Source organism: Coffea arabica, chromosome 10c (assembly GCF_036785885.1).
Source record: "Coffea arabica cultivar ET-39 chromosome 10c, Coffea Arabica ET-39 HiFi, whole genome shotgun sequence".
Taxonomy (NCBI): Eukaryota; Viridiplantae; Streptophyta; class Magnoliopsida; order Gentianales; family Rubiaceae; genus Coffea; species Coffea arabica.
In genome coordinates this window covers 21,206,445-21,216,645 of record NC_092329.1, presented here as the reverse complement: position 1 = coordinate 21,216,645, position 10,201 = coordinate 21,206,445, and the positions used below count along the sequence as shown (strand labels likewise).

General features: G+C 37.2%; 1 long non-coding RNA gene across 1 annotated transcript; it reads left to right on the top strand.

The window, feature by feature from the left end:
* Positions 1-308: 308 nt before the first annotated feature.
* Positions 309-4,251, top strand: LOC140015582 (uncharacterized). The gene is made up of 3 exons (XR_011822229.1): positions 309-654; positions 2,820-2,900; positions 4,016-4,251. It is a non-coding gene; the product is annotated as an uncharacterized lncRNA (long non-coding RNA).
* Positions 4,252-10,201: the final 5,950 nt, after the last annotated feature.

The following is a 10,201-nucleotide window of genomic DNA, read 5'->3' as shown; positions in this document are numbered from 1 at the left end:
AAAAATAGTGAACACGTCTTTGGAAATCTTGATCGATTGAGAGTACAATAGGTTTGAAATATTGGAGACATGTACAATGGACCTAAATTAGGCATTTTAATGTTTAAATACTCAAGTGATAGTTATTAGTACTATCGTTATAAGAATTTCTCGGAAGTTTCGCGTTATTGCGCTTAAATTGGAGATACGCGTTTTCACACGCGCAATTTAAATTGAGGAACTTTAGACCCTTATTTTGGGACAATTAAGAGTGAATAATATTTATATGAATATAAATGCATTAGAAGTTTAGTACACTAGTGAAACAAACGCGAGAGGAATCGAGCACAAAACGCGCGCGTGCGCGCACTTTTTGCGGTTGACTTTTGTGCACCCAATCCTTAGTCATTAAGCTTCCTTTGGAAGCCTCATTTCAGACCACAATTTCTCTCTCTTGCTCCCTCATCTGGCCGAACAACAAAGCAAGAAAAACAGCTCAAGAGTTCTTCCAATTCCTCCATCAAATCTTCACCAAACCTCTTCCAATTCACTCCAAATTCGAACTACACTTAGCTTAACACTTGAGGAGTATTTTGAGCTGCAAAAGGGAGCTGAAAAGCCACGGTTTTCTGGAGCAAAGAGTGACCAAAATTTCTGATCTAATCATCCAAGAAGGTAGCAAATCATCCAACCCATAGATCTTAGTTTTTGTAAGATTTATTGCACATATAAGGTTATATAATCATGTGGGTAGCCTTGTTTATGGTATAAAATGTGAAAGTGGGCTCTATGAACTCCCACTCTTGGGTTGTTGCTGATTTGATGTTGGATGATGAAATTAATGGTGGTTTAGTGCTTATATTAGTAGATTAATGTTGTATTGTTGGTAGAAAATCAAAGGAGGTGCTTGGAGCAAAAGTGACCGTTTTACCCCTGCCTTGTCCGACCGTTTTCGTGCCAGATTTTGAGATTCTAATGAATTGATTATGTTGTTTATCTATTATTGTAAGTGTGTACAAAAGTTCATTGAAAAATAACATGATTTGGTTGGTCAAATGAGTTGATTTCCAAAGTTAGCAAAACTGGAAAATGAATCCCGTATTGCCCAGGCAGTCATTTTGTAACGGCCATAACTCTTTGTTCCGATGTCGAAATCAAGTGCCGTTTGCGGCATTGGAAACTAGACATTCCTAGCTTTCCATCGGTACCAATTTCACATTCTGGTTCCACTTGAGTGAGCCACACCATTCGATTGAATATCACTGTCCTGTTTCGTTGCTCTCCAGGAGACAGGACAGAAATTGCTTCTTGATGCTCAAAAACGAGCTATTTGTGAATGGAATTTGAAAATGGTTTCTTCTGAGAAAATTCAGCTTTATAAGAGAGCTTTCCAACGCCATCAACCACGTGCAATTCCAAGTTGAATTGAGTGAGTTGTGGCCAAAGTTTGAAACTGCTACAGTGATAGAATTTTCCACTTGGGCAGATTTGTAACTAACAATGATTTGGGACTTGTTGTTTTGGAAACTTTGATGTCCGACATCTACCAAACTTTAGATTAGATGTTCCTTGGACTTTGTTTCACAAATAAACCAGATTTGGGTTGGTTGCTTTGGACAAAATGTTTAAAAAGGAAAGAAGAGCTAGAAGACAGTTTTACCTTGGGAAATTTCCTGAACTTTGATGGTTTAGTTAACTACCTTCCCGTGTGAATTTTCAAATGAAATTTGATAGAAGAGTAATCCTCATATGGAGGTTTAATTGTACAAAATTTGGTAATATTCTAAGACCATTTTGATATGCAAATGATGTCACAAAATTCGCTCATCGAATCTGGAAAACTTTTCGTTTTCTCTTAGCCAAATGGTCAAATCTGATTTGGAGAGTTTTATTTCTAGAATTTGGATGTCAATGGTCTTTAAATTGCTCAGTGGATGTTTATGAACTCTTGGTTTCAATAATGGAGAGATTTGGAACTGATTTCATGGTACAAAAAGTTTGTAAACGAAAGAAAAGTGAGAAGGTAGTTTAGCCTTGAAACTCTTCATAAACTTTGGTTGTTTTAATGACTACCTTACCGTGAGAGTTTTTGTACGAAACTTAGTAGAAATGTTGTTCACACATGGAAGATTTAGTGTACCAAGTTTGATGTATTTCTAATGCCAACTTGATGACCAAATGATATTTCGAATCTAGTTTTAAACCTGGAAAATAGCCCAACAGTCTTAACTTTTTCAGCAACTTGGAGGTACTATATCTTGGTGCTCGAAACTCCGTTTCTCGTTCCGCTTGTTTTGTTATACTCTTGGATTGCAACACTAATTGATTTTCAAATTTCAAAGGTTAGTTCAAAACAAGTGAATTTTTGCCGAATTTCTAAAGTTGGCCAAAAACCAACTTAAATCTGTCTTGGTAATTCAAGTTACCAACTTTGAGCCAAAATTTGAGTGCCTTTCACTTACATTCGTGGAAAAGTGTCTTCTAAGAACTTTTAGTACTTTGAAAGAGGATTCCAACAGTACCAAGTTTTCCAATTTTGGACTTGTGGAGAGTGAAATATGATTTTTTTCAAATATTGCTTGTTAAATCTGGAATTTTCTAACTTAAAGGAAACTAAGGGTTTCAAACCCTCCATTTTCCTTCAATATCATTTGATCGTTTTACATTTGATTTCAAAGATGGAAATCAGATTTGTCTTGTATTTTAAAACCCACTTTTGAACCTCGAGTTACACGAACTCTTAGACTCGTCTCTGCGTTAATTTCTTAGATTGTACTAGTGTACAATTTTCCTCGATAATTAGAATGATTTTGAGTGGTAGTTGATTATTGTTTGCTCAGGCACTCGAGGGAATCTCCCAGAGGAACTCGGAGCGGACACCTAAGACGCTTGTTTAAGAACTACTCGCTTGTTTTGACTAGGTGAGTGTTCCATATAGGAATACGTAATTGGAATAATGTATACTTGAATTACTTGACATGAAACACCTGAAGTAGGTATATTTGAACTATTCGATATGAAATGCTTAAAGAGCATACTTATGTGATTACTTGAAATACTAGATATGAAATGTTTGGAGAGCATATTTACATGATGTGTTTAAATGATTAATTATGCTATGGAAGCATAAGTCGGTTGGAGTAAATCTCCTCGACTCTTACGTGGTGAAAGTGAAAAACGGCCAATGGCGGCCTATTGAAATGACATATGTCTACCAATTAACCGTAATTACTACCGTTAACCGTTTACCGTTTACCGTTAACCGTGTTTACTTACCGTTTTCTAATCTATTTGGTTACTTGCTTACTTGGTTATCTGCTTACGTGATCACCAACTTACTTGGTTACTTGACCACCTGATTACTTGATTATCATGAATCACATGTTATATGAAGCTGTCCATCATTATTAGGCGAGTGTGTACTTTACCTGACTCGACCTACTCAAATGATGAATTTTACCTTTTGTCGAATTACTTGGTTACCTGTGCATGTTGTAAGCTCTAAGCTGAACTTGGGCCCTGCCCTTGGTTACTGACCTACTCGAGCCAGGACTGGGCTCGGTCGGGTAGGTTGGAACCCTGGGCCACCGTTTCGGTATACTCGAGTATTACCACTGGAGGGATAAGGCGATGGCCAGACCGTACCGTGGGGATCAGAAATCATAAGGTGCAGATGACCGACAGAGTTCCACTGGAACACCGTATCCTACCGTATATGTTTACCTTGTATCATGATAATTGTTTCATGCTAAAATGTCAACATGAAATCCTGAACTATGCCTGTGATATGCTCCATACCTGTTACCTGACCAATGTACTTATATCATGATACCTGTCTCATGATAAATGTCTCATACCATGATAAATGTCTCAAATTACTCGTACAATGATTATCACCTCATGATAACACGCCATTGTGTAACATTGAACCATGCATATGATATGCCCAACTTACTTGATTTATTTGAACTGTTAGAGTGTCTTGGAACCTCACTGGGCTGTGTAGCTCATCCCACGTTGTGGTTTTCTTTTACAGGGTTCGAGACCAAGGGTGCTCGTGAGTAGTACTAGATTGTTTTCTTTTGAAAACTTTAAGTTATATTATAACGGATGGCTATTGTACCCTTTTCCGTTGGGTTGTATTTAAGCTTGGAAGCTGCATAATTGTAAGTGTGAGATATTTGGAGTACTTTAATTATGTATTGAAGTTACTTAAAGTATTTCGAGCTTTTGAATGATGGATTGTAGTGAGTCCTGGCGAGAGCTGGGCAGGCGTCCCGCGGATACCCTTTGGTTCGCCTTAGGGAGAAGTGGGGGCGTTACAGAAACAATAAGTGAGAATGATAAAGTACACTCTCACTCCAATCAATTAACATTCAACATCTCAAGTTCAAATATCAAAGTCATATAATAGCACACAAGTGAGTAGTACACTCACCAAGCTAGCAAATGTGGTTTCATGCACTTCCGTCAAAAGAACATTGTGCACCACCGTCACGCCCTAAAACATGCAAACAAATACAATGAGACTCGATAACGAGTCATAAAACAAGGCCAAACATGACCCCAATAGGGTTCCATAAGCATATACAAACATTAAAGGAAACCAGAAATTTCGGAAATGTAACTAGCTTTGGCCCTGAAAAAACAGTTTTTGTCCTCATTTTACGGTAATGGTACCAATTTCACTAAGATTATCGGATGAGGGTGCAAGACCCACCATCTCGAAGCTAAAATACAGGGCTACAATATCACAGAAGGTCACTCAACCCAGTTTTGAGTGGAAATAGGTCAAAAATGCAATATACTACATCAAAAACATAAAACAGATTCACCAAAACGTATTCTAGCGGAAACATCATAACTCAGGCTCTACAAGTCCAAATCCAAAAATTCCAAAACCCACTGAAAGCTAAGAAACAGGGCTAAAGTTCATCAGAAGGCCTCAACAACCAATTCGGAAGCAATTCCAGCCAAAACAACCCATTACAGACGCACTTCTCAATTTCAGGTAAAACCAGAACAGCAATAGTAATTTCGACTTATCTCATTCTACACTACTCCGATTGACCTGAACTTTTGTAGACACCTCTAAAATGTCATTTCCTACAACTTTCATGTTTTAAGCTAAGGCCAATTCGGCCTCTATCTAGGACCTAAAATTTCGGACAGAATGCCCCCTCAAGAACCCTAGTTTTCTGAAATTTCTTCCAAACCAGAAATTGGTTGCAATTAATCACTTTTCCCACCTCCTTAAGTCATTATATACCATTTCCAATCATCATAGCTAGCCACACAATCATGCTTATATTAAAACAGAAAAATCCCCAAAAATAATAAAACTTCATCATTTCAACCACAAATCAAGAATTAATCCATAAATTTGCATCTTATACTACCACTAAGCATGATTTAAGCATCAATTAAAGGAGGAGGGTGGTTCTTCACAACTTACCTTAAGAACAAGAGAGAGAGAGCTATTGACCACCTTAACTTTCCAAACAACTCCACAAAACAACTCACAACCACTACTTGAAGGTGTTTTATGGAGCAAAATCAAAGTTGGATGGTTGGTTTTGATGATTTGGAACAAGATTGAAGTGTTTTCTTCCTTGTGCTTGGAGTAGGAGAGAGAGAAAGAGAGCAAGAGAGGGCCGGCCACTTCTTGAGGATTTTTGAAGATTTTTGGGTCATTTTTGGTTATTTAAGTCAATGGTAAGAAAGTCTTAAGGTAAGCCCAATCCAATGGTGACACTTGTCATCTTATTTAATGACTTGCCTAACTTTTTTGTCTCTCATACACCTATCCACTTGGTACCTCTAAATATCTCATAACACCCGATAAATTAATTCCAGTATCCAAAACTTAACCTAGTTGGCCGAATTTTTCCGAACTTTTCGCCCTAGTGGGTCCCACTTCCGGTATACACTCTTAATTTCTCAAAACCTATTTGGTACTAGAAAAATCATATAAAAACTATATTTACTCATAAAATTGACCAAGAAACTTTTCCTAAGCTAGAAAATGCAGAAAACATGCCATTAAGGGGAAAAACCCTAGGAAAATATTAGGAGGAATTTACGGGTTCTCACATTATTCTTTACAAATTATTTAACTCAAACATTTTCACTCAAAAGTAAATCAAAAAAATCCCATTTTCTTAAAACTCGTTATTTTATTTTATTTTTAAAAATGGGGCGCGATATAAAGAAGAAGAATTGGAACCTATAAGGACTATCGCAATGGATTTTGCACCAAAAGATCTTGCTAGAATAGATGGATCCACAATTGCACTCTAGGCGGTTGAAAGAAAGCCATGGCTATTGAAAGCAAACCCTAAAATTCTGGCAATTGAAAATACATTATGAAAGATAACTTTTTGTATAAAGAGTACATCGAGAGAAATGAGAGAGAGAGAGAGAATCACTTTTGTATATGGAGTACATTATAAAAACATAGAAGTATATAATGAATAGACTACCAATAATATAATCTCTCAAGAAAACTATGTATGGAATTGAAAACCTACTATTTTCACTTCATTATATAATTTTCAATAAACAGATAACATTTAATGTACACATCCATAGAAGATGGTGCAATCTATTTCCGATAACAATCCAAACTATCTAAATAAGAACTTCTATTAGATCACACTGAAATTTTCTTTGTTTTCAAGTGTCCACTTAAGGTTTGTGTAATGACCCTACGTTCCCCTAACGCGAACCAGAGAGGTCGGCAGCTACCTGTCCAACACTCGCCAAGACTTACTAACACCTCAAGACAAGAAGTACGAGTAAATCATTCAATATCACCCATAAATACTAACTATTACAAGCTGAAGTGTTCATCCCCAAAATGTCTTAATCATAATTCAAGATTTAGCTTACATCCCAAAAGGATGAAATACAAAATATACCAAGTGCTGGCATGCTCACTTCTCTCAGGGTGCTAACACTTTTCCCCCTGTTAAGGAAAACAAACATACAATGAGTTTTTGCCCAATGAGGTTCTAAGAAAATCATGCAGTCTAACCAACAAGAACATTTAATTCAAGACTAATTCAAGAAAGAATAAGACAAATACTTGGAGCGCAAGTTAAGAAGTAACAATCCAATTCAAGGATACAAGGGCTTCCAAAAGCCAAATCCATGTAGCTCGGGCATCTCGTAGGTGGTTGACACTTCGTCAACGTTTATCAAACCAATAACCTAGAACACCGCTTTACTCCAATTCCTGTTCACCATTTCACCCCTATACTAGGCCCGCACGCCACAATAAATACTGGTGATAATGCTCGAGCATACCAATTAGTCGAGGAGATATCACTCCACTCGACAAAACAGTTGACCTAGGGTTCGTTATCTAATCGACTAGGTCCTTACCGGCTCGACTTAATTAACTAGCCAACAGGGTTTTTGGAATTCCCAACATGCAGTTGTGTTGGTGGGAAAATAGCCCAACCAACCAATCAAATAGTCATAGAATAACAATTCACAATAAAGAGTCGATGGGATAACAGCCCAAACGACTAACAGGACAAGTACAAGTAAGAAAGGGGTTGAGCAAGTTAAAGTACATGCTCACCCAAGTCAAATATCAAACAGTTCAATAATAGGCAATTTCATAGGGTACATGCATGTCAAGCAAGTATGAAGTGCAATATGCACTTAGAATACTCACCGCATGGAAAAAAGTTAACTTTCCTCGGTGAAAGGGTCCACGGGTTCGCTTTCGAAACCTGTGATCAAACACATAGGATAAGTGAACTAAAGAAGTTCACCGTTTAAAACATTGGAATAAAGAAGCCAAACCCCTCTCCAAGTGCAAGCTTTTAATCAAAAAGTATCACCTATTCTTGCTCAAACCATAAGGGAAAACTTTTGACAATAAAGTCAAAAATACAAATTTAAACAAAAAAAATAAGGTTCTAATTGAGGCAAGAATATAGTAAGATGATATAATAACGTTTACTCTTGTCAAAATATTCAACAAGCGACTCGGGAAGAAAAGTCACTCGTTCTTTAAAGCACCTTAGTTTTAAGTGAAAATCCACGTATAAGTAGTGATCTAGGCGTTAACAAGGCATAGTGGTTTAAAAGCTACAAATTCACCATCCAAGTACTAGGTTATAGCTAGAATTCTTCTTCATAAGTCATACCATCCTATACTAAACCTTTAGCACCATCAAATAAAGATTTCATGCCACGTGCCATTTGAATAATGACTAAGGGCTAGTAGGGAAACTCGGTCTCGAACAATCAACAATCACTATTCAACTCAAAGTGATACGAAATATGGGCTGCTTATGGGCCATGTTTTGGACTACAAGAGATTGAATCTTTTAGTAATAGTTAGTAGTTTGTTTTCCAAATTTCTATTTTTATTTGCTAGGAATAAATTAGGTCCAAGACCTCATGTTGAGTTGGATCCGATTTATAGAGTCTAGACTCACTATTACTTAAGTTGGTTAATTAACTTTTATTGGGTTTTGTTGGGCTAGCTTAAAGCCTTCATTGGATCGATTATAAGATGACCATTAGATAGTGGATTTGAGTAGTGGAATCAGGCCAAAGGCCTAGCCTAGCTGAGTTAGGGTTCTTAAGTCACTTTAGGTTTTTGTGAGAACCCGTAAAAAACCCTAATCATTTTCCTAGGGTTTTAGTTCCCTTAATTGCATGTTTTCTGCATTTTCTGGCTTAGGAATATTTTCCTGGTGAATTTTATGAGTAATTATAGTTTTTAGATGATTTTTCTAGTATTGGAGAGTTTTTGAAAAATTAAGAATATATAATGGACGTGGGACCCACTAGTGCGAAAAGTTCGGAAAAATTCGGCCAATTAGGTTAAGTTTCGCATACTGTGTAAAATTTCTCGGGTGTTAAGAGATAAGTAGAGAGTGAGATTTGATTGATGTGAGAGGAAAAAGAAGTGATAAGATTGCATTAATGGTGTGACAAGTGTCACCATTTTATGGGTTGAAGTTTAAGAGTTACTATTCCACTTTTTGACCTTTTGACCCATTTAGTTAAATATCTCCAAAATTCACTAAAATTCCCTCATTTTTTCTTCTCCATAGCCGGCCCTCTCTCTCTAACAAAGAAGGAGAAAAACCTCTTCCAACTTCAAGCTTTCAACTAGCTTAAATCATCTAAATCAATCACATAAACTAGTTTCCATTCCATACAACTTTTCCATTTGGTGTTGGTGGTGAGTTTGGTGAAGTTTTTGGAAGAGCTAAGGTGGTCTACAACTCCTCTTCTCTTGTTTCTTAGGTAAGTGATGATTGACTATTCCCTTACACCTAATGATGCTTAAATTGTGCCTAATGGTAGTGATAGTGAAGCCTTTTGTGATTTATTTCTTGATTTGAAGTGATTTAGTGAAGTTTTTATTTTTTTTTGAGGAATTTGCTGGTTTAATGTGATCATGGTGTTGTGGTTGTTTATGATGGTTGATAATGAGGGGTTATGACTGTGACGGCCCCACCTGCCCCTAAGGCGAACCAGAGGGTTCGGCGGGTCGCCTGCCCAGCTCTCGCCAGGACTAACGGTTCGGTATAGGACGAGCTAATACATCCCGAAACTTACCAACGCGGGTAAAAAATAAATAAATAAAAAATAAAATCGAAGTCGGCTATGAATAGTAACCGATCCGTCAGAACCCAACCAAATACCAAGCAAACATTCCCATCTTGAAACTTAGCATTTACAAGCCAAAGTGGCGTACAAAAGTATTCAAATGTGGATACATGTCTGGTTTGCCAAATCAAAAGGAAAACAGTTCCCAAAAGTACATTTAAGATTTTATTACATGAGCTATACAAAAGATATGTTCAACTAGCTCAATTTGGCAGCCATTTGTCAAATCCAGTCCAAAAGTATTTATTTTCCTGTAAGGAAAACAAAAGGAACAGAAAGGGGTGAGCTTGCGCTCAATGAGGTACCAAACATATAGCAGAAAAATCATGGCATTTCACATTTAACAAATCAGATACACATGCCAGATGTAAAGTAAAGTAACCAATGATTCACATAGGAAGGATACAGGTGGCTCTCAGGAGCCAAATTTCCAGCGTAGTACTTGATCCAAACCGGTTGACTCTCCGTCAACGTATATAGAACCAACGAGTCCGTAGACCCACTTCGTACCAAATTCCGTCCACCAAACACCCCTTTACCGGGCCCGCTCACCTCAAACGAGCAAAATGGTAATACTCGA